Below are 21848 nucleotides of genomic sequence, written 5' to 3'. Positions count from 1 at the left end.
AAAAAATGCCTTTCGAACTCGTTATGGACATTTCGAGTTTTTGGTCATGCCTTTCAGTTTGACAAATGCTCCAGTAGCATTTATGGATTTGATGAATAGGATCTCTAAGCAATACTTAGAAAATTTTGTAGTGGTATTCATAGATGACATATTGATATATTCCCGAAGTGACAAGGAACATAAGGAGCATTTAAGGATTGTGTTGGAAACACTGCAAGAGAATCAACTCTACGCCAAGCCTAGTAAATGTGAGTTCTGGCATAGGGAGGCGAAATTTTTGGGACATGTTATTTTTAGCAAAGTAGTGGCAGTAGACCCTGCTAAGATTGACGCAGTGACAGAATGGCAAATGCCAACTAATGCACATGAGATACGTAGTTTCCTTGTATTAGCATGATACTACCGGAGGTTTGTAGAAGGGTTTTCTAGACTCTCTAACCCTTTGATGACACTTACAAGGAAAAATGCCAAATATGTGTGGAGCGAAGAATGTGAGAAGAGTTTTCAGGAGCTAAAGAAAAGGTTAACCTTAGCACCTGTATTGGCTTTACTTGAACCACACAAGTCTTATGTAGTTTACAGTGACACTTTGAAAATGGGTTTAGAGTGTGTATTGATGCAAGAGGGAAGAATCATCGCTTATGCTTCGCGGCAACTCAAGGACCACGAAAAGAATTACCCTACGCATGACTTAGAATTGGTTGCAGTAGTCTTTGCTTTGAAACTTTGGAAGCATTACCTGTATGGAGAAAAGTGCGAAGTATACATGGATCACAAAGTCTCAAGTATTTGTTTAGTCAGAAGAGTCTGAATATGAGGCAGAAAAGATGGATTGAGACCATTAGTGATTACCAATGGGAGATTAAGTATCACCTGGCAAAGCTAACGTCGTAGCAGATACTCTTAGTCGTAAGACTCAAAACTAAATTGTCATCTCTATTGACGGAAATGAGAAGCTTGTTGATTGGAAATCTGCCTCGAGATGCTATAGTAGCAATGATTAAGGAGATCATGCCTTTGACAAACAAAGAGATCTTAGAAGGCCAACGAAAGGACGACAAGCTAGAAAATCTCCGACAAAGAGATGAGTTCCTGCGTTATAAGGAGAGAAAAGTGATTCCTAATATCACTGAGCTAAAGGAAAGAATTCTAAGGGAAGCTCATTGTACCCCTTACACAACTCACCCCAGCAACACTAAAATGTATTGGGACTTGAAGAAGCAGTTTTGGTAGGATGGAATCAAGAAAGATGTGGCAACGTTTGTAGCGAAATGCTCCGTTTGCTAGTTGGTAACAGTTGAACACCAAAAGCCAGCAGGAGAACTACAGCCATTGCCAATTCCAGAATGAAAATGGGAGGACGTGTCGATGGAATTTGTGATAGTCTTGCCAAGGACATCATCAAGAAAGAATTTTATATGGGTCATAGTAGATAGACTAATAAAGAGTGCACATTTTCTGCCCATAGCCAACACAGACTCTATGGATAAGCTCTCTTAAATTTATGTTAAGGAGATAGTACGATTGCATGGAGTGCCAAAGACCATAGTGTTGGACCGAGATACACGCTTTACTTCAAGCTTTTGGCAAAGTTTGCAAAAGATTCAAATAATGTATATAAATGCTAAGTTTAAGAAGGTCTAAAACGAGACGTTGGGGATGATTATGTGTAATTGCATCCATGTCAGCATCCAGGGATGTATATCCACATTCGATGCTTTATATAAAGTTTCCATCAATGACCATGTAAACATTTAAATACTCAATTTACTATAATGAAAAGGAGTGTGACGTTAAATACATGTGTCAGTTGTTTGAGATGAAGGGCATTCTCTGTAGGCATGCATTTATGATATATAATATGAAGAACGTTACGGTGATGCTAGAAAAATATATATTAGATTGATGGAGGAAAGACATGAAGAGGAGATATATGCTGATAAAAAATAGTTATGATGACTTGTGGGACAATGCAGACACATGGAGGTATGAGGTCGTGGTGAAGAGATACCCAATTTTATTGGTTTTTGTTGTATTTATTCCTTTATAATGTATGTCTATTTTCTGTGGGATTTTAGACTTGTATAAAAATATTTGAAGATGAATCACAATTGCGCAACCTCTTGGAATCTCAATTTAACATTGCCATAGATGCCATCGGGCAATGAGGAGGTGTGAGGGTTTGCTTATTGGTTTCATTGTTTCTACTTTCATTTTCATAAGGTGTGTGACCATATGAATGCGATGTATTGAATATTATTTGTGTTGTTTCAGGTGTGTGACCATATTGATGTAATGTAATTCCATGGAGATAGTTGCCTAATTCAGACAATGTACGAAAATTTTACTTATTAATATTATGGTCAATTTAAGGGCAGGTTTGGGTGCTCAGTTGGGATGAGATTTCTCATCCCAATTCTTTAATTGAGATGAGACATACTTTCCAAACAATCACTTCAAAATTTCTCAGAAATCTCCCGCATTTTCTAAAACATCTCAGCATTGTTCATAGACAAGACTTATTGTGCAGAACATACAATGTCTATCCCCTTCCCACATTACTCCCCCCAATGTGAGTATAGTGCCATTACCCTTCCTCCACAGCACACTTGCGTCGTCCCCCAAACAAACCCATCCTCCTCCATTACCAAAGGCTCAAGCTAGCACACATCCTCCACATAAAATTCAGATTTGCGAACCCATTTGAAACATATCTAAAATCCCCAAACCCAAAATCATCTGCCATTTCAGAAATCCACTTGGAAACACACAGGTCGTTAAACAAAGAACCCCCATTTATCGATCGGTGCCTTTTCAAGCCTTTGGTGTCCAATGGCCTGACCCATGCAAATCTGATGTTCCTTACGGCATCCGATGAGAGTACTCACCACTAAGCTCATCTTGATCGTTTGAGGTAAGCAACTTCACAACCCCTACTTTCCCTCTGCCACATGTTGTCGTGCGAATCTCTGAACACTTTCATGTCAATCAAGCAGGGTATTGTTGACCCTGACGAAGCCGAATCTTGAACCTAGCTGTTCTGTGCAGTGAATTTAGATTGACCTGACCTCTGCTGTGCAAAATCAGACCTCGCGTGGGCAGCAATAGTTGCATAGGAAAACCGCTTGGACGTCTCTTATAGAATAGACAACAATGGTGTATAAAAGAGCAGTGGTTGATAGAAAGGAAGACACCCATATGAAGCGAATCAACCCTCTGACCGTTATCCACAAATCTGCTGGTCGTTGCCTCCACAATTGCACCACCACAGGTCCGAAGACTCAGTCATACCAGGTGAGGATCGAGAAGCCCCCCTTTTTTGTTTATTGTTTGTTTAAGGGCTACTTCTTGATTCCTCGGTCTTTCTTGTAGCGTTACTACTTGAGGCATGCTTCGACTTCATCCTCTCAATAGGTATCTTCTCTTATGCTATATACACAATAACTTATAGCATAAATTTTGGCTAAGACATTATTAACATTGCTAGCTACATTTCCGTGTGTTTAATTTTAGGAAATCAGTTTCTCAAAGGTAAACTTTGTAAAAAAAAAAAAAAATTCAAAGTAATTCTATAAATTATCATCTTCAACGTTTTTACATTATTTCATGCATGAGCTAGACTATTTACATTATTTCCATGCATGAGCTCGACTGTTGACTGTGTTGGGGGTTCAGGAATATACCAATACTTAGCACAACATCTTCCCATCCATGAGCTAGACTTTACATTATTTCCATGTAAAATGTGTTTCGAGTGTCGGTTCATTCTACCTTAAAGGAAAATTGTCCATAAAGAAAACTGCATGCTGAATGTGGTCCAAGCCATTTTAGCGTTTTATATTTGGTTTCAATAATCATTATCCTCGTTTGAGCATATATTATAAGCATATGGACAATGATACCATCGAAACCCCACGTGATCGGGATTTATGGAGTGATGGCTTTGAGGATGTCCTAGTTGACCTCTTGTACCAAGACACCCTCATGGATGGATTGAGAGGAGGGAGGATTACAACCGCTGATAATGTTAGGCTTGCTGAACGACTGTCTGCTATTGGCCCAAAAAAATTCAATTGTGATCAAGTGAAAGGGCAAATTACTTGGCTAAAGAGAAGACAACGTGAATTTACCTATCTTATGAAACAAACAGATTTGGGGTGGGACCCAGAGAGGAAGGCACCAGTTGCTAGTGAGGAACACTGGGCAAATGCTATAAGAGTATGATCTAAATTATTGCTAAACATCTATAATTACCTTTCGGAAGACATTTTCTGATTGTATTTATTGACAATTAAGTTCGTTCATCATGGAAACATTACAAGACCCATGGATGTCCAAAGTTCGTTCATCATTGAACAACTTTGTGTAATTTTTGGTTGTTCAGTAGCCACTGGGACAATGGGCCAGGCGTCTACCGATCCCGCCCCAGATAGTGACGATGAGCGCTTGCTTGAGGAGGATATGCTAAGTCGTGGCAAACCAGTGACTGATCAGGAACCCCCACATCGAGGGTTCTCTTGCATTCATCTAGACGATTCTCTGCCTCCTATGCCAGCGGATCTCGCAGACGACAGAGGACGTCGCCGAAATTCCAAAACCCAGCCCTTTAATAGCAAATGAGCTAGACCCTTGATGAAATTAAACGTAGTGCCGAAGCGAGACGACAAGTCACTAAGGAGGTGATGGAGTCAAGCAGGTTAAGGAAGCGGAGCAAAGGTACTAGCAAGGAGTCCAACGGAGCGTTTGGTCTCTAGATGCATTGTATGAGGTTGTTGGAGGAAGTACAACCTCCCTTACCTCCTAACCAATTTAACAAGGCCTTCGACTATTTATTGAGCACAAAAGTCCAGAGATCCTTCATTTCGATCTTCGATGAGCGCAGGAATTAGTGGGCTTGGAGTCTGAATTGATGGTGACGCCGAATGTGATTTGCCACTCCTGACTGCTAGAATGGTTTTCCTTGCTAATCAACTTTAGGGTTTAGCAATTATCTTATTAACTCTCTTATCAATTTAATCATGCATTTTTTCAATTCCTGAATTTAAATTCTGACATTTCATAAACTGCTGAGGAGGTAATTTTAGGCTTATGAACTAGTTGTATTCTAGTAATTGTACTTGCTACGTCGAGTATATTAACAATTCTGATGGTTATTTTATGGTTGAAATGTTTGTCATTATAATGCTCAAATACTATTTTGGAGTATTTTTTTCGTGGTGGTGAGTCTGTTTTGGAGTTGTAGAAACCTGGTGTTGAGTCTGTTAAGATGTTATTTGCTGCTACTTGTTATTGCTAGTCTGTTTTGGAGTTCTTTCTAGTGGTCTTGAGTGTGTTTAGACTATTGTTTGGTGCTGGTGCTGAGTAGATAAGACTGCTCCTGGTTATTGCTGAGTCAGTTTGTTTGGTGCTACTGCTACTTATTTTTGAGTACATGTTGGTGCTAGTGTTGAGTCACTGATGGAGTTGTTTTTGGTGGTGGTGAGTCTGTTTAGATGGTTTGTTTGGTGCTGGTGTTGCTGTGTTGTAGATGTTGCCTTCGACTGCTTATTAGAACTGTCTGTATTAATAAGCAGTGTAATGTTTGTTTGGTGCTGCTGCGTTGTAATGTTTCGGATGTTGCTGTCTGTGTTGAGTCACTGTATTTGATGTTGCTGTCTGGTTGTTTAAGATGTACTAAATTCTGTCTTATGTTGCGTACAACTATATATTGTCATGATTCTTTTCATCTTAGTTGGTTTTTAGGCTAAAGCTTTTATGTTAAGTATTGGCAAACTAATAGCAGACTTCACACTTTGTCCACGGTTTTGGTCTTGTGGTATGTTTGTAGTGTTGGCAGTTGCCTTTCTATCTAGGGTTCTTGATGGTGATCAATCCTTCTAGTTTGAAATTAAATCAATGTGTCATAAAAATGCACCAAATGCATTTTTTCCTGTTTTTCTTTTTCTAAAAACATATTACATTTTTTTCCACACAGATTTTGAATAAACCAAGTTTTGTTTGCTTGTGGAATGCAGTGATTCATTATTTTCCTTTTCGTACTGAAGGCTGTTTGCCAGCATTACAAAGTTTTGTTTGCTTGTGGAATGTAGTGATTCAATTGTCAGTGTTGCTAGCTGTGTTGAGTCACTTATTAGATGTTGTTGCTGTGTTTACAACTGCTAATGCGTTGTAACTGTTTGTATTAAAATGTAATGTTTGGGACACACATGATTTTTCCCACTCGAAGATTAAACTCCAGATGCAACGAAAGAATGTAATGTTTGGATCAACTCGTGGGTTATACCGTACAAACTAATTGGTCTAATTATAATTGGAATGCAGTGGAAATATTTTTTTAAAACTAATATTACTTATTTTTCCATAATTTGTCTAAACTTGTTTCTTTACCTATAATAAGGAAAAAGCTCCCCAATAGTCTACCGACATAATTTCTTCAATGCTATATTATTTATTTGAAGATCTATGGTGAAATAGATATTTGATGATATACTCATGGTCTTGAGGAGATAGACCTATTGAAATATGTTTTATTGAAAAGTAGTTTTGTTTGCAGGATAGTATTTAGGGGAAAGGAATTCAGAGAGCAACCGGCCTCTATTGGCAATCAAATTTGTTTTTTCTTCCAACTTCTAGTAAGATAATTTAGGAGCATAACTTATAAAATGCAATTGATCCTGTATTTTCATATTTGTTCAGGCCTTGTTAATATTTTGTTGATGTCTTTTTTTTTTTTTTTTTTTTTCATATTCAGAATGGACCATGAGAGTAGCTCTGCAGAAACCCCATCGATTGGGACCGACAGCGAGATGGACGATTCTTGCTCAAGTATGACTCATAACAGGGAGACAGACGAGTTTATGCTGACATATCCTTCTAGTGGAGATGAAATGACAATGCAGGAGATTAACCTTATTTATATGATGCACTCAACATCTGAATTATGGGCACGTCGGGTTCCAATGCCCCACCACAATATAGGTCTACAAGGGGATTAGTATATTCAAGCAGTGTTGAACGGAAGTGCCCGCATTCCGATATGTATGCGGCCTGCTACGGGGGTCATTAATTATGGACCCGATAGAGATGGTGTCAGTAGAGGAATTAGTAGGCATGTTTTGCCTTCTCGTTGGCAATGCACAAGGTCAACGCATCGTAGGGGACCGATTCCAATATTCTAGCGAAACTATTAACCGACACATAAAGGCGGTCTTGCGGTCGCTACATGAGCTAGGTCGAACTGTGATTAGGTCGACACACAATCATGGGGTCCATCCTTACATTGCAGGTAACTGTCACAATTATCCATGGTTTGAGATATTGAATTTACTGAATTTTTTTAATGCATAAATGCTTATTTGATGGTGATTAACCATATTCAATACTGAGGTGTGTTTTTTGATATATGTGATTGTAGAAATGTCTTGGTGCATTGGACAACACAATGATTTCAGCTGCTGCACCAACTCGTCTTTCAAATGCATATAGAAATCGTTATAATCAGATTGCACAAAATGTTTTATGCTTATGTGACTTCGATATGAAGTTCACGTTTGTGTATACTAGATGGGAGGGCACAACCCATGATGCACGAGTTTTTCTGGATGCCCTAAGTCGAGCGCGGAATGGATTTCCATGGCTAAATCTAGGTACATGATATGTAAATTGGTATTGGAAGCAAGTGGCAGAAAAGACCTTGATGAATTTTCTACCATACATTCCAAGGACATTTCTAAGACAAGTTGTAACTCAGTATACTTCTATGTTATGCAGGATATTATTATCTTGTCGATTCCGCATTTTCTTGCATTGAGAAGTTTATGCCGCCATATCCACGAAAGTGATATCATCGATCTGATCGTTATGGTGCCCGTCAATTTCGAGGTTATAAAGATTATTTTAACTTTCGTCATTCATCGCTGCGCAATGTTATCGAGTGCACATTTGTGTTGTTGAAAAATCAGTTTCAGATATTGGAAGCGATGCCTCAATATTGCCCAAACAGGCAAGGGATGATCGTGACCGCATGTTGTACACTGCACAACCTGATTAAAACGGTGACGCAAAATTATGAGTTCATTCAACATGCATTGGGGATTCAGTTCTATGGAGAAAATATGCTTGGGGGAGAGGATGTGGGCTCGACAGAAGAAGTGGTAGACATGTCCCATGAGTCAGCCAGAACTATGGCTGCACAGAGAGATGAGATTGCAATTCCTATGTGGGAGAACCGGAATGGGGGACGAATGTGTATTGCAAATTTTCTAATTCTTGGTAACTGCATGTTCGATTTTAAGTGGTTAGTCTTGATTCCACCTCTATGATCGGATTATTTTAAAAAAAATTTAAAAATCACGTTTAACAATGTTATTGTCTATCATTTTTTTGTAAACATATTTGGTTGTTTGCTTCAGTTAAGAACCTAATGTAAAAAGGAGCAGATGACAAGTAAAATATAGAGCATGGGCAGAATTAAAAAAGCATGGAGTTTCCAACAAGTACACTACCAATAGACAACAAAATAAGTAATTATAAAATTAAATAGAAGAGTCTGACCTAATGAAGAGTACACTACCATAGTGGACAAGTTTTGACATTAATGTAGTATTAAACGACTTACATTATCATTAACTTTAGAAAATTTAAAACAAACTAATAAGGCAATAAATAAAACCCAAGACCCAATCAAGGCACATTTGTACTTGTTCTTCATAGCTTGGAATCTTTGATGTTCTATTCTTGCAAGTTCATCTGCGATCCTTTCATTCCTTCGTTCTACTAACTCTAACGTGCGCACAACAATCTAGTTGATTCCATGCAAGATCAAGCCATTTGAAAAATCCACACTGCTTTTGAGCCTTATAATGTCGACAGTTTAAAAACCTTCGGCCAAAACTATTGGGCTTCGCGGACGTCTGCAGTTTGGAGGGAATGCCACAATAACAAAGTGATCTTCGTCCCTAGATCATTCCCTCTTCATAGGGTGAGTAGTAGATATGCTCACTTCACTACTACTTTCCATATTTCTTGCAAACAAAGTACAAATAGGCAGTAAAGAAACACCCCCTACTTTCCACAACAATTTCAAATAACATAGGCAGCACTAGTAACAAATAACATGAGTTCTTTGCAAATAGCTTTGTTGCATTTTCTTATCATAACAAGTACTTCAAGAATCTGTTCAACATAAGCTTCCTTCTAGGGATTGAAACGAAAAATTTGTGTCCAAACTGTCCAAACTATCTGGTGGAATAATATTTCCCTCAATGTATACGACTACTCATAACAAAATGCATTGACAAATGAACTGACAGTAAAGTCATTCGCATCATATATGTATGAAGTCATAGGTTAGGAACATATGCTCATTTTCATGATTTTTGGGACAGTTTTTATTACGACACAAGCATCTTCACAATCGATGAAAATAAGAGTGGTGCTTCAGAAACCAACACAAAATAATTCCTACCAGCGTTGTTATGTATACATCGAACCAGGGAGGTCATGAAATGGAGATGGAAATCCCCAAAAAATTAGTGGAAGTAGAGGACAAAAATCATCAAAACATCAACAACAAACAAGATCCACAAAATTCAAGAAAATGATATTCACCAATCCGGGAACCGCATGAACACACAGATATGAAACCAGAGGACATAAATCTTTTTCTAAATCAGTTATTTTTATCGAAGCAAAAAATTTTCAAATCGACAAAATCGTTCAAAATCATTTCATTGACCAAGCCATTTCAAATGAAATCTATTGTTTGAAGGGAAAAACATTATTATCAGAGGACACAAATCTTGAAAATCGTCGATCGATAATATCCTATTGACTAGAAAATGTTTGTTCGAAGACGGGGAACCCTCCCATGAAGTGGTCCAAAGTAAAAATTGAAACCCTAAACTCGAACTGCTAATTTAACCAATCCCCGTAGAGATGGAACTTACCCACGGTTGAGATGCGTAGGAGCAGTGGTCGTCTCGAAACTCCGCTTCGAAGATTCCTTGGTCCATCGTGTCGGTGCTGCAGGATGAAGCTGCTGCTGAGGGAGGAGGTGCGTTTTACGTCTGGGGTGAAAATGGAACTATACGAAGGTGAAAGAGCAAGGCAATGAAAACACAGGCCTCGGGAGGATGAAACAGTGGGACCCATGACTATTATCTCAAGATAATTTCAGAAATCTCATCTCACTTTACATCCAAACATATCTAAATGGGACCCACAAACTTTTTCTAAAACCATTTCAAAAATTTTAACTTATTTCATCTTAATACTATCCACAAAAATCTCAAAATTCTCATCTCATCTCACCCCCCAAGCCTGCCCTAAAGTGTGCAATGTTATTGACTAGACTTGCCAATATTTCTTTGCAGCATTGTGTGACTAGACAGAGGCTTGAGAAGATTTTTTAGCAGCATCGTGTGACTGGACTTGAAAATTATTTTTTGGGAGCTTATGTACATGCCACTTTCCAAACATGTTGTGCAAAATTTTTTGTGGACATAAATATTGGCAGCTTGTGTGGATAAACATGGCTAGATTGTGTATATGCTATTTGTGGTCAGTTGTGTACACCATCCATTTATATAGAAGTTGTGGATTGTGTCCAGATGTACGTGTGTGATGGTTTTGTGTCTAGTTGTGTATGAATTTTGTGTATTTTGAGGGTTGGAGACAAAAATACATTAGAGATTTATAGACTATAGATTTTGATTCAAAATAAGGAATTGGGAGTAGGATTGTTCATCCGGGCCAGAACCCGTATTATAAAAACCGGATATATCCGGTCCGGACTCGGGTATGAAACCCGGGTTTCGCATTCATAACCCGGTATAACCGGATTTGTATAAAAGGAAAAAAAAAATCTCGATCCTTCGGCCCGTGACCCCGGACCCCCCCTCCCCCTCCTCTCTCAACCCTAGCAACGATTCTACGAAACCCTAGCCGCTGTCGTGATGATCTCGATGGTTACTTGATGGAGAGGAGTAGCTGATTCGAGTACTCTCTCACACCGATGGCTTGCAGAAGCTCAGCTTTGAGAATCATCTCTTCCTCGGCCAAACTAGCCAACCCTAGACCACAGTACACCTCTTCGCCTGCCAATACACTCATACCCATAAAGCTCTCAAACCCATCTCTCACCGACATCCATCTGAGCCTTCTAGACCTGGTAAAATGGTACTGCTATCATCCAAGAAGCTCACCCTTAAGCACAACTGAAGCCAAAGGCCCTCGAAGCCCACTGTGCCCTCGCCCTCGAAGAGTTGGAGCGAAAGAAAGCTGCACGCAAAGAAAGGGTACTCCCCATTTCCTGCCCTCATATTATTGTGTGTTATTTTGCTTGCTCTATGACTGAATTGGTTAGTTTTTATCCTTGCGCTATTGCACATGTGTATCTTGTTATTTTTATTTCTCGGTGTGGATTGGGCGTTTCTGGAGAAAATTATACCTACACACAAGAGATATTGGTGACATTCAATGTTTGTTTAGATGGATTTTGTGGGCTTGCTTCTCATTCTTTGTGCCCAGTCTGCATATGGGTCTTATAAGTTGCTTTAAAGCTTAAAGTCTGATTTTTGGAGATGGTGTAGATCATATTAATAAGGTAGTGAATAGAGTATTTAGTTTTGGAGCTTTTAAAACTGTGCCTCTCTGCCTGGTTTGGTGATTTGGAGGAAAAAAAATGATAGAAGTTTTGAGAACAATGGAAAAAAAAACTTATTTCTTCAATACTTTGTTTAATTAATTGCAAACATCCTTAAAAACTTATTCAGTTCTTTCTTCTGGTGCTGTTGCTAATTAAATGTCACCATGCATTGAGCAGGTGATTTTTGAGGTATGCATGCATGTCTAGCCCGATTGATTTGCTACAAACAGGGGTCTGTTTGGTTCTATCCCTCCATGAGCCATTAATTAGTTGATTGCTAGCCCTAATTTCTAGAAGGATTAATAATACATCATCATTAATTTGTAGCATGCACACAGTAATATTGTGGAATATTATGAGTAATTTTGCATAAACACAGTAATATTGCTTGTGCTTTTTTTTGTTTTTGCTCAAAGATAAACACATGAAGGCAGAAGATTTCATATTGCTTAACCCTTTTGCTTTGTTTTTCTCTCTGGGAGTCTTTTCAGAGTGGATTGATATGGAGTTTGTGGAATGTTGTGGGGTTACAAGCTATTTATTTTTACTGATTTCCATGTCAATACTTGGTCATTGAGCTGCTTTTATATATTGTGTCTACTGTCAATAGCTTGTGTTAGGTGTTCCTTTCCATGGTTTGTGTTTTTCTTTGTTGAAATACATTCTTACTCTTCAGTTTGGGTGGCTACAGAGAATGTACTAGGAATTCAATGTTGCGGTTGTTTTCAGTTGGGTGGCTACATCGAATAGGCTTGAAGTTTTATTTGGTGTGATTAAATCACATGGAAGACTATGTTATTGATTTGTAACTCATATCTTGTAATTTTATATTTCATAATAATGTAATATGTAGTAGATTGCATGCATTTTACTTTTTTATTTTTATATATTTTATTATTCTACACAATGTTAGGATTATGCTTTTTAACATTACCTCTTAGAAAAAAAATTTCACATAATATAGGCTTTTATATAAAAAAAAAAAAAAATTATGATTTTCAACATGGATTATTCTTGAAAAATCTTTAATATGGTATAGGTTTTTATTAAAATAAATTTATTCTTTTAAATACAGACTTCTATAAAAAAAAATGAAAAACAGACTTCTTTTGAAAAAAAAAAAAAAAAGGGGTTCAACCCGGAACTCGGAATCCGGGTATTAAAAAACCCGGGTTCAACCAGGTTTCGGCCTGGGTTTGACCCGGACCAATCCGGCCTGGGTCCCGGTCCGGGTTTACCCGGGTTGGAACCAGGATGAACACCCGTAATTGGGAGTACTTGTTATAATGCTTACCGTGTAAGTTCAATGTAAGTTCAGTTGATTACTGTCTGTGTGTGTGCGAGTGAGTTTGGGAAAAAATCTACATAGCTTGTACAAGTTTTTGCTCATGTATCATCCTATATGTATAATAGATTGGTAAAAAAAAAAAAAAAAATCTATATATAGGGTATTGATTGCTATATATATATATATATAGCTTTTTGCTGTATATATATATATATAGCTTTTTGAGCATCTCTCTCTCTCTCTCTTAGTTTATCTTTCCTTCTCCACAATACGTCCTCCTCCCTCTTTCAAACTGTATTCTCTCTTATTTGAATGTTCTCATCTATCAAATTAAGTATATCCGCCCAACCCAAAAAATTCACATCTCGCGTCTCTCTACACATAGTACGAAAATTTCACTTGAGGAAGTAGCTTTACCATGTTATATAGAATTTGAGAAGTAATAAAAAAATATAGTAGTTGCTTTACCGTGTTATAATTCGGGCAGGAAAAAAATTCCCTCCTAGGATTTCTGTTAGTGTGTGACGTTTTTAGTGGTGCTTTCAAATCACACCAACAAGGAAGTAAGTTGATGATTGAGTTAATGCCATACGTGATTCTGAAAAACTAAGGAAGTTCAGAAAATAGATTTAGGCAAACATGAATAATATCCCAAATAAATAAATTCATATAGAAGAAACAACATGAAACTAGCATTAAAGGAAGCAGGATAACGTTTTGAAAATAAATATATGTATTGGGAGCATACTATTTCAGCATCCAAGCATGTTAATTATTAATGAGTAGATACAAACAATGATGGGTCCTATGCAAAAAGTAATGTTTATCTGGTATTTTAATTTCTTACCCATCCGCAGCATCTGCATCTTTGGCCTGTCAAATTCATGAAATGATGGGTCTTATGCCAAACTTTCTGTTTGGATGAATTTTCTTACAACTTAAATGGTGAGACAAAAAATTAAAATATAAGTTTAATCTGTTGCCCACCTTATTCATAAAAGTTGGCTGCTTCAAGTGATTAGTTGCCTGCTTGAAGTAATGGATAATAATCTAGGCATATATGATGGGCATTCTAACTTAAGAGAATATACCCCTCATAAACTCAAGATGCCAAAATCACAAACTTGTTTACGCATTGTGCCCATCATCCCAAGTTCCTACTTATTACTAGAGTCCCGCTTCTATGCGGTCTGACCGATATTACAAGTATAACAACCTTCCTTTCATTAGCTGCCATGTTAGAAATTTCACCAAACACACAATAGTCTCATTCACACAGTAGGACTCATTTGCAGAAAAGCTCTATTTCACCAGCACGATAACTGATTTTGCCTACCTTGGTGTTGCCCACCATCTCAATCCTTCACCCACACAGATCTCGAAGGGGCCCAGCAAAATCATAACCAAGATCCAACAGATTCGAGCATAAGCCATAATTTATATATAGTCGATGCATTGCATATTGATGAAATTCCAAAGGTCGAGGGAGTTCACTCTTTGCGGCCTCGAACAATCATCCTTGTAATGGAATCTTTGGCTGTGCCGCTGCCGGTGCGTTTCGGTTCGGTGTAATGGAATCATCCCTTTAATTTTCTCGGTCTTCATTTCTCTTTCTTTCTTTTTGCATGTGACTGAGTGAGTATCTGTTTTTGTGGGTGTGTTTGATTTTTCAGTTGTTGTTGTTCTAGACCATCATAAAATTACAGCCGAGAAGCTATCTGAAACACTTACTGGTGAGAATGTAAGTAAAGTTCTAGACATGGAGAGTAGTGGGGCAACCATTGCATTTGATTATTTCAAGGAAAAGCTTATTCATGGGCTCAAGCTTCCTAACCAAACGGTGGAGGTGGTAGAGGGTGGGCGTTATTCTCTGTGTCGTGAGAAAGGAAGAAGCTTTGTGAAGGGGCAGCTGTGCGAGAGGGATGCAAAGGGGCTGAGAGTGCGAAGGGGTAGACGAACATGCTGAGAGTCATTCTGTAAATTTGAGAATTTGATGTTGTGCATGTAGATTATAGTTGTGGGGGGAAGCCTACGTGTCATTTCACTATTGGCAGGCTGTTAATTGGGTAATGTTGGATGGACCAATCCTAAGGTTTTCTCTTATTACTAATTATGGGTTTCATATGGTTGATGACAGGGAAGTACCATAATCTGTATACACCTCAGAAAGTATAAGTGTTAAATGTTTTTTTTGGGTGGGGAGAGAGAAGAGAGAGAGAGAGAGAGAGAGAGAGAGAGATTTGATGCATCACTATTTGGTAGATTTGATACTTCGTAGGATCTATTCTGAGCCTTCCAGCTAAAAACTAGTATAATTGCTATCTCGGCCTATCAGTACAAAGTAGCACTTGGGGGAGTTCTAGAATTGGTAATGGACGCAAATCCATTCACATCCCATCTACATATCATATTCCAAAACCCCACCAAAAAAGAAAAACACAAAATCAATCTCCCATTCATGTTAAAAAACCATGCAATTTCAAAGGACATTCAATGTCAAATAGCAATGGAGTATTTTTCTGGGACTAGTGTGATCAGTGGAAGGAGAAGTCGTTTAATAAAATGGGCTCATGGCGAGAAATCAATCTCGTCCTCTGCCCCAAAACACATCTAGTTTTAATCTCATCATAACATACACATCCCAAAAAATATATTTAAATTTACAAAAATAATGCAGAGGTCATTCCAAAAACAGCAAAAACAAATGGGAAGAAAATATTGAAATTTCAAAATGAGGGCTTCAATGTTTGTAACAAACAGTTGATCGGCACACACAGACTGCAAATTTTGTACACACAATTTTCTTTTAGTTCAGTAATTCCATCAAACAGTTGATGGGCACAAAAAACATACTCAAAATTCAAGCAAAAGTTAGCATAAAACAACCTCCATACAAAAAATTTGACAAACCACTAGTTAAGTGACTTAAGTCACGCCTAACCAACCAAAATCAGTGTACTGGGGAATCATAAAGTTTGATATCGCCGGAAAAAAGCTTACCGTGATGTGGTTGCAGATCTGGAATAAAGTGTGCGTGCTTTCTCTTCGACAGACCTGGAATCAAGGAAGCTTACCATGATGTAGGTTTCACTTCGCAAATCTGGTGTACAAACGCACGAGAGAAAGGATTGTGTGATACCCCCATATGATATGGATAAGGGTAGGTGGTGTATGGGATCCCACATTGCTTGAGAGGAGAAGTTATTGCTCTTTATAAGGTTTCAATGTAGCTCCAATTATATCATTGACTAGTCTTTTTGGAGTATAGGCCATGTGGTTTGGGCCTTCCATTGGGGCGTTACAAATGGTATCAGAGACTATCCCAACCAGAAATGTGAGACTTGAGCCATGCCACCTACAATGAACAGGCCAGACGAGGACGTCGGGAATTTAAGGGGGGTAGATTGTGATACCCCCATATGATATGGATAAGGGTAGGTGGTGTATGGGATCCCACATTGCTTGAGAGGAGAAGTTATTGCTCTTTATAAGGTTCCAATGTAGCTCCAATTATATCATTGACTAGTCTTTTTGGAGTATAGGCCATGTGGTTTGGGCCTTCCATTGGGGCATTACAGATTGACTTCAATGTGAAGAAAGAGGCGAGTTCAATAGGATGATTTCAGACTCATGTCTGAGGGAAGAGAGAGAATCCTGTAAGCTGGGGGGAAGAGATGCAAAGGAATGTTATTGACAAGAACTCATTGAACCGAAAGCTAAGACTGGAATGCGAAGGAACTTGTAGATGGGATCTGTTATGAGGGAAGAGAGAGGAGAGAGACGAAAGCTGAGACGGCCATACGGGAACTCATTGAACCGAACTGTGACTTGGATTAAACCGGGTTGGTACACGTCAGGTGTGTTGTGTAAGTCTCACGGCAGCCGAGTAGCTTTTTTCTAATATATATATACGAAAAAATCTCCATAACCTCATACTATTCACATAACCTCCACACACCACACTTTTTTTAATTTTTATTATTATTTTTTTTTATCAAATATTTAATATATAAATAATTAATAGAAGAATTGAATTAGTTTAAAAAGAATAAACAAAAAAAGAAAAATTAAAAAAATATTAAAAAATTAAAAAACTTAAAAAAAATGTGATGTGTAGAAGATGAGGATGTTGTATAGCATTGCTCATATACACCCTTGAGTGACCACCTGGCCAGCCGCCTAAGGGGTGACTACTATCAACCATCCCATGGGTGGCCATAGTGGGCCACCATAGGGTGGCTTCACGAGGTGGTCCTGTGGCCTCATGTAATGGCCTTTTCACCATGGAGCAAAAGGCATTGTTCATACACCAAAGGTTCAGGGAAAGATCCAATGTAGGGATGAGGTAAGTGTTCAAATCCTAGGTCGGGCAACCATTGGGTGTATCCCGTGATGAGAAAAGATTGTTCACATTCAGGGCGAATAAAGAGAGGTAAGATCCTAGGCGAGGAAAAATTGCAGGAACTTTGGGCTGAGGTAGTTCTTGCACTCCAGAGGGCGAGCAACTACTCACCTAGACAAAGATTTTTACTTAGGAAGAATAGTTCCTTTCTTTAATCTTCTCAAGCTTGAATCCTAATGAGGAAAGATTGTGGGTATTGCGGGCAAGCAAAAGTGCTACCTTGAACTAAAAATCTTTAATGAGGAAGAAGAATTTATTTCTATAAATCTTCCCAAGGTTGGATCCTAGACGAGGAAAGATTATGCGAAGCCCGGAGTGAGGAAATGTGTGATCGAAAGTTGAGCTCCCACATAATTCGAGTAAGGGGAGCTGAGCTCCCATATAATATAAGTGATGTGCTCGGACACCGAGTGCCCACATGATTCTTACTTTATTTACCAATTATGAACGACTCCCAAGCATGTCATCCATCTGCCAATTAAATAGGTCACATCACGTGGGGCTCGATTCCGGAGCATGTGATATGATCGTAGTCTCATAGATCAAATCGATTGGATAACGTAGGCACTCGACTCATGAGCATGTGATCAATCAAATTGCTCAAATCACTTTGGAGCTCGACTATCGAGCATGTAAACGTTATTGATCTCCATAAGCATCTGACCCTCAATCAAATAGGTTAGATGATGTAAGAGTTCTATTCCCGAGCATAAGATACAACCTCCAATGTAATAGATTGGCTCACATGGGAGATTGGCTACCGAGCACGTATCCGACCTCCGATCAATTTGGTCAGATCATGTGGTAGTCAATTCGCTCTAGGCAAGCAACATCATCTTGCACACATTTGGAGAGCACTTCGCTCGCATTACATGCCTGGGTATCATTCCCAATCTCCATAAGTATCTAACTCCCAATCAAATTGGTTGGATTATATGGGAGCTCGACTCTCAAGGATGTAAAGCGTACTAGATCACCAATAGTATTCGATCAAATCCATGATAGAAATTGTCACAAGAAATCTCCATCTCAGAGCCATCAAGCTGACTCTACAAATACCCACCAAAAATATATCTCATAACCATCAAGCGGAGTGCAAAAATACCCATCGAAAATCTCGTTCTCCGACCCTCAACAACGATAGCGTCGTGAGTCTCTAGTGCGAAATTGAAGTTATTTCTTATTATTTCCTGAGTCGTGTTGTGGTCAAATCATGTCATGTTGATGTAGTCATCCATCTCTATCGCAATTCGTTAAATATAACTGCAATTTCTCTGGAGAAAAAATACAAGGCATAAAACAGAAGAACAAAAAACAAAAAGAAAGTAGATGGAGAGTGGGAAGTGAAAGGAAGATGAAAATGAAACTTGTTCCAGAGATTTCTGATTATAATCAACTGGTTTGATTTATTTGAATCAAGGTGTCTACTTAATTCAACTTGATATATGATATTTTAATCAATTCGAATATGTGGCAAAGATATTTTATCCTGAACAATTCTAAGGTCACCGAGAATGACACATGGGTTTTCATAAAGCTCCTGGGTCAAATGGATATGGAACATGTTTCTTCTAAGATCATTGGGCAGTAGTGTAAGGAGAGGTATGTGAAGCTATACTTTCTTTTTTGAATTCAAAGAAGTCAATTGCTGCAGTGAACTTCACTCATCTGGTCATGATTCCAAAGAAGACTCACTCCCAATCTATTGCTGATTATAGACCTATAAGTCTTTGCAATGTCATATATAATTTGATATCTAAGTTTTAGCCAATAGATTGAAAAGGATATTACCAAGGATCATTTCACCAACTCAAAGTGCCTTTGTGCTTGGATGTTTAATATCTGATAATATTTTAGCAGCTTATGAAACCCTTCATACAATGAATAGTAGAATGTTTGGCAATAAGGGTTTTATGGCACTAAAACTGAATATGAGAAAAGCTTATGACCATGTGGAATAGAAGTTCTTAGAAGCTGTTATGAGAAAGCTAGGCTTTGCTGAAAGTTGGATACATTTGATCATGGAGTGTGTCTCTTCTTCATCTTCCCCTCAACAAATTTTTAGACCATAGAGACGGTTAAGAAAAGGTTGTCCTCTCTCACCTTACTTATTCATTTTATGTGCTGAAGTATTAACTTTCAATTGCATATTGTTGAACATCATAAGTTGATTACTGGAGTACCAATTGCTCGAGGGGTGATGTCTATGAATCACCTATTCTTTGCTGATGATAGTTTAGTATTTTGTCGAGCAAATATGGAGGAGTGGGATAGACTGAACCAGATCCTAAGCTTGTATGAAGAGGCTTCAGGCCAAAAGCAAAATAAATAAATAAAAAAAACATCCTTGTTTTTTAGTAGGAACACTAAAGCTGCAACAAAGGCCTATCTTATGGAAATTGCTGGGCTCCGAAGCACCTCTAATCTTGATAAGTATCTAGGCTTGCCTAGCTTGGTAGGCAAATCTCGTGTAATGGCATTTCAGAGTATCATTGATAAAGTTAGGAGCAAGATTGAAAACTAGAAGAACAAATTTCTGTCTCAAGCAGGAAGGGAAGTCCTAATTACTGCTGTACTCCAGTCAGTACCAACTTATTGCATAAGTGTGTTCCTCTTACAAAAAACCTTGTGTAAGAAACTTAATGTTTTGATGGCAAATTTTTGGTGGGGTGAAGTAGATGGTAGAAACAGAATGCTTTGGGCTCCATGGAATGACTTATGTATTGGAAAATAGGTGGGAGGCTGTGGTTTTAGAGACTTAATAGGTTTTAATCATGCTCTACCTTACTAAATAGGCATGGAGATTTTTATCTGCACCAAATTCTTTGCCTAGCAGAATTTTCAAAGCCAAGTATTTTGCAACATCATCAATTCTCCAAGCTCAATTGGGGTTCAAAACCATCCTTTGTGTGGAGAAGCATATGGCAGGCACTAAACTTGCTAAAGGAGGGGCTTATATGGCGTGTGGGGGATGGCAGAGCTATACAGATATGGCAGGATAAATGGATACCAAGGGGGAGATCTTGTATAATCCAATCTCCTAGACAATATCCGGATCCTAATGCTCTTGAATGGAGTTGGTTGATCAGCAATCTGGTTGGTAGAATGTGGAGTTGGTGAAAACAGTATTTAATGAAATTGATTCTACTGCAATTTTATAGCTTCCAATGAGTATCCATCCTTGGTAGAGTAGATCGGCTAATCTGGAAAGGTACTCCTAATGGTATTTTTTTTGTTAGGAGTGCCTAGAAAGGGTGAGACTTCAACCAAAGGGGATTCTGTGAGGTGTTAGAAACAGCTTTGGTCATTACCTATAGCCAATGCAGTTAAGAACTTTTTATGGAGAGCTTGTATTTATTCTCTTTCCACAAAAATTATTTTTTAGAAGAGGGGTGTTATTGATGACCCGTTGTGTCCTATTTGTTTAAGAGAAAATGAATATACTGGCCGTATAATATGGTCACGCTTTGCTGCTATGGATGTTTGGCTACTTGGCTCAAAGAGTTTGCAAAAATTGTCTATTGTTTAGCTTGATTTTGCATAGATTTTTAAATAGGTTTTGGAAAGATTGAAATGGATGGATCTAGCCTATTTTGTATACATAGCTCAAGCCTTAGGGACTGAAGGAATTATTTCATTCATGAAGGCAAATTTCATCACCCATTATCATTGTTTCAATATGCAAGCCATGGAGTGGTAATCCAGAAAGAGGTACATAAGATTGCAATAAGTATTGTGATAAGGGATTGGGATAATGTTGTACTTTTGGGCCTGATGAAACCCCTAAATTATTGTTCTAATTCTACTTTGGCTGAGGCAAGGGGACTATAGGAAGTAGTTAAGCTATGCAAAAAATTGAGCCTTAGTAACTATTTGTTAGAAAGGGATTCCTCTCAAGTAGTTAATATCATTCTCAATTCTTCTATATACAACCGCCGGTGCGGAACCGGCGCGAAACTGACTAATATTTTATTATTAAAAAAAAGCGGCAAACGAAATATGCAAAGGAGGGAAATTGAAATGGGTCTGTCTTTCTCATTGTGGCTGTCGTTCCTTGAGCAAAACCAGAGAGTTCCTATGAAGCTGAAGGAAGTGTTGCTGGACATCATTGGGCAATGGATGCTTGATCTCCGGTGTCGTCTGTTGCTGCTAACGGTGGCGTCGGTTCCCAACTGTGGCAAGGAACGGCTCTCGGTTTGGATGACAATACTCTGCCTCCAAGGCCTCAAAGCAGCTCGGGTTTTTGCTCTCGATGGACATTGGTGATGGTGTCATTTCTGTGTTGAACGGCTGAGGAGTATGGGTCAATGGGCAGGGTTGGGGGCTTGTGGTGGCATTGCCGTGTGAGTAGAGCTGATTCCCATTTGATGACACGGAGAGGTTGGGCCGAGGGGGCAACTAGGAGCAGCTGGTTGCTTCCGTCGTGTGTCCTGCATGTTTTGGAGGTGGAAAGTGGTTCGTGGAGGAGCAGAAGTGCAGCGACTTGCTCTTAAGTTTGGGGTGACGTTGCT

At 38.6% G+C, this 21848-nt stretch overlaps 1 long non-coding RNA gene and 1 other non-coding gene across 3 annotated transcripts; one reads left to right on the top strand and one right to left on the bottom strand.

Moving 5' to 3' along the window:
• The first annotated feature begins 2110 nt into the window (after nucleotides 1-2110).
• On the top strand, nucleotides 2111-10738 carry LOC121254101. Of its 2 annotated transcripts, XR_005938575.1 has the most exons (4): nucleotides 2111-2172; nucleotides 2275-2333; nucleotides 10374-10542; nucleotides 10594-10738. It is a non-coding gene; the product is annotated as an uncharacterized LOC121254101 (long non-coding RNA). The 2 variants fall into 2 exon arrangements; XR_005938574.1 differs by lacking the exon at nucleotides 2111-2172 and having other exon boundaries at nucleotides 2217-2333.
• A 4726-nt stretch (nucleotides 10739-15464) lies between these two features.
• Nucleotides 15465-15570, bottom strand: LOC121256771. Its single transcript, XR_005939065.1, has one exon. It is a non-coding gene; the product is annotated as a small nucleolar RNA Z152/R70/R12 (small nucleolar RNA).
• Nucleotides 15571-21848: the final 6278 nt, after the last annotated feature.

This window comes from Juglans microcarpa x Juglans regia, chromosome 3D, assembly GCF_004785595.1.
Source record: "Juglans microcarpa x Juglans regia isolate MS1-56 chromosome 3D, Jm3101_v1.0, whole genome shotgun sequence".
Taxonomy (NCBI): domain Eukaryota; kingdom Viridiplantae; phylum Streptophyta; class Magnoliopsida; order Fagales; family Juglandaceae; genus Juglans; species Juglans microcarpa x Juglans regia.
The sequence above is the reverse complement of the archived record's forward strand: the minus strand, read 5'-3'. Positions and strand labels throughout refer to the sequence as shown.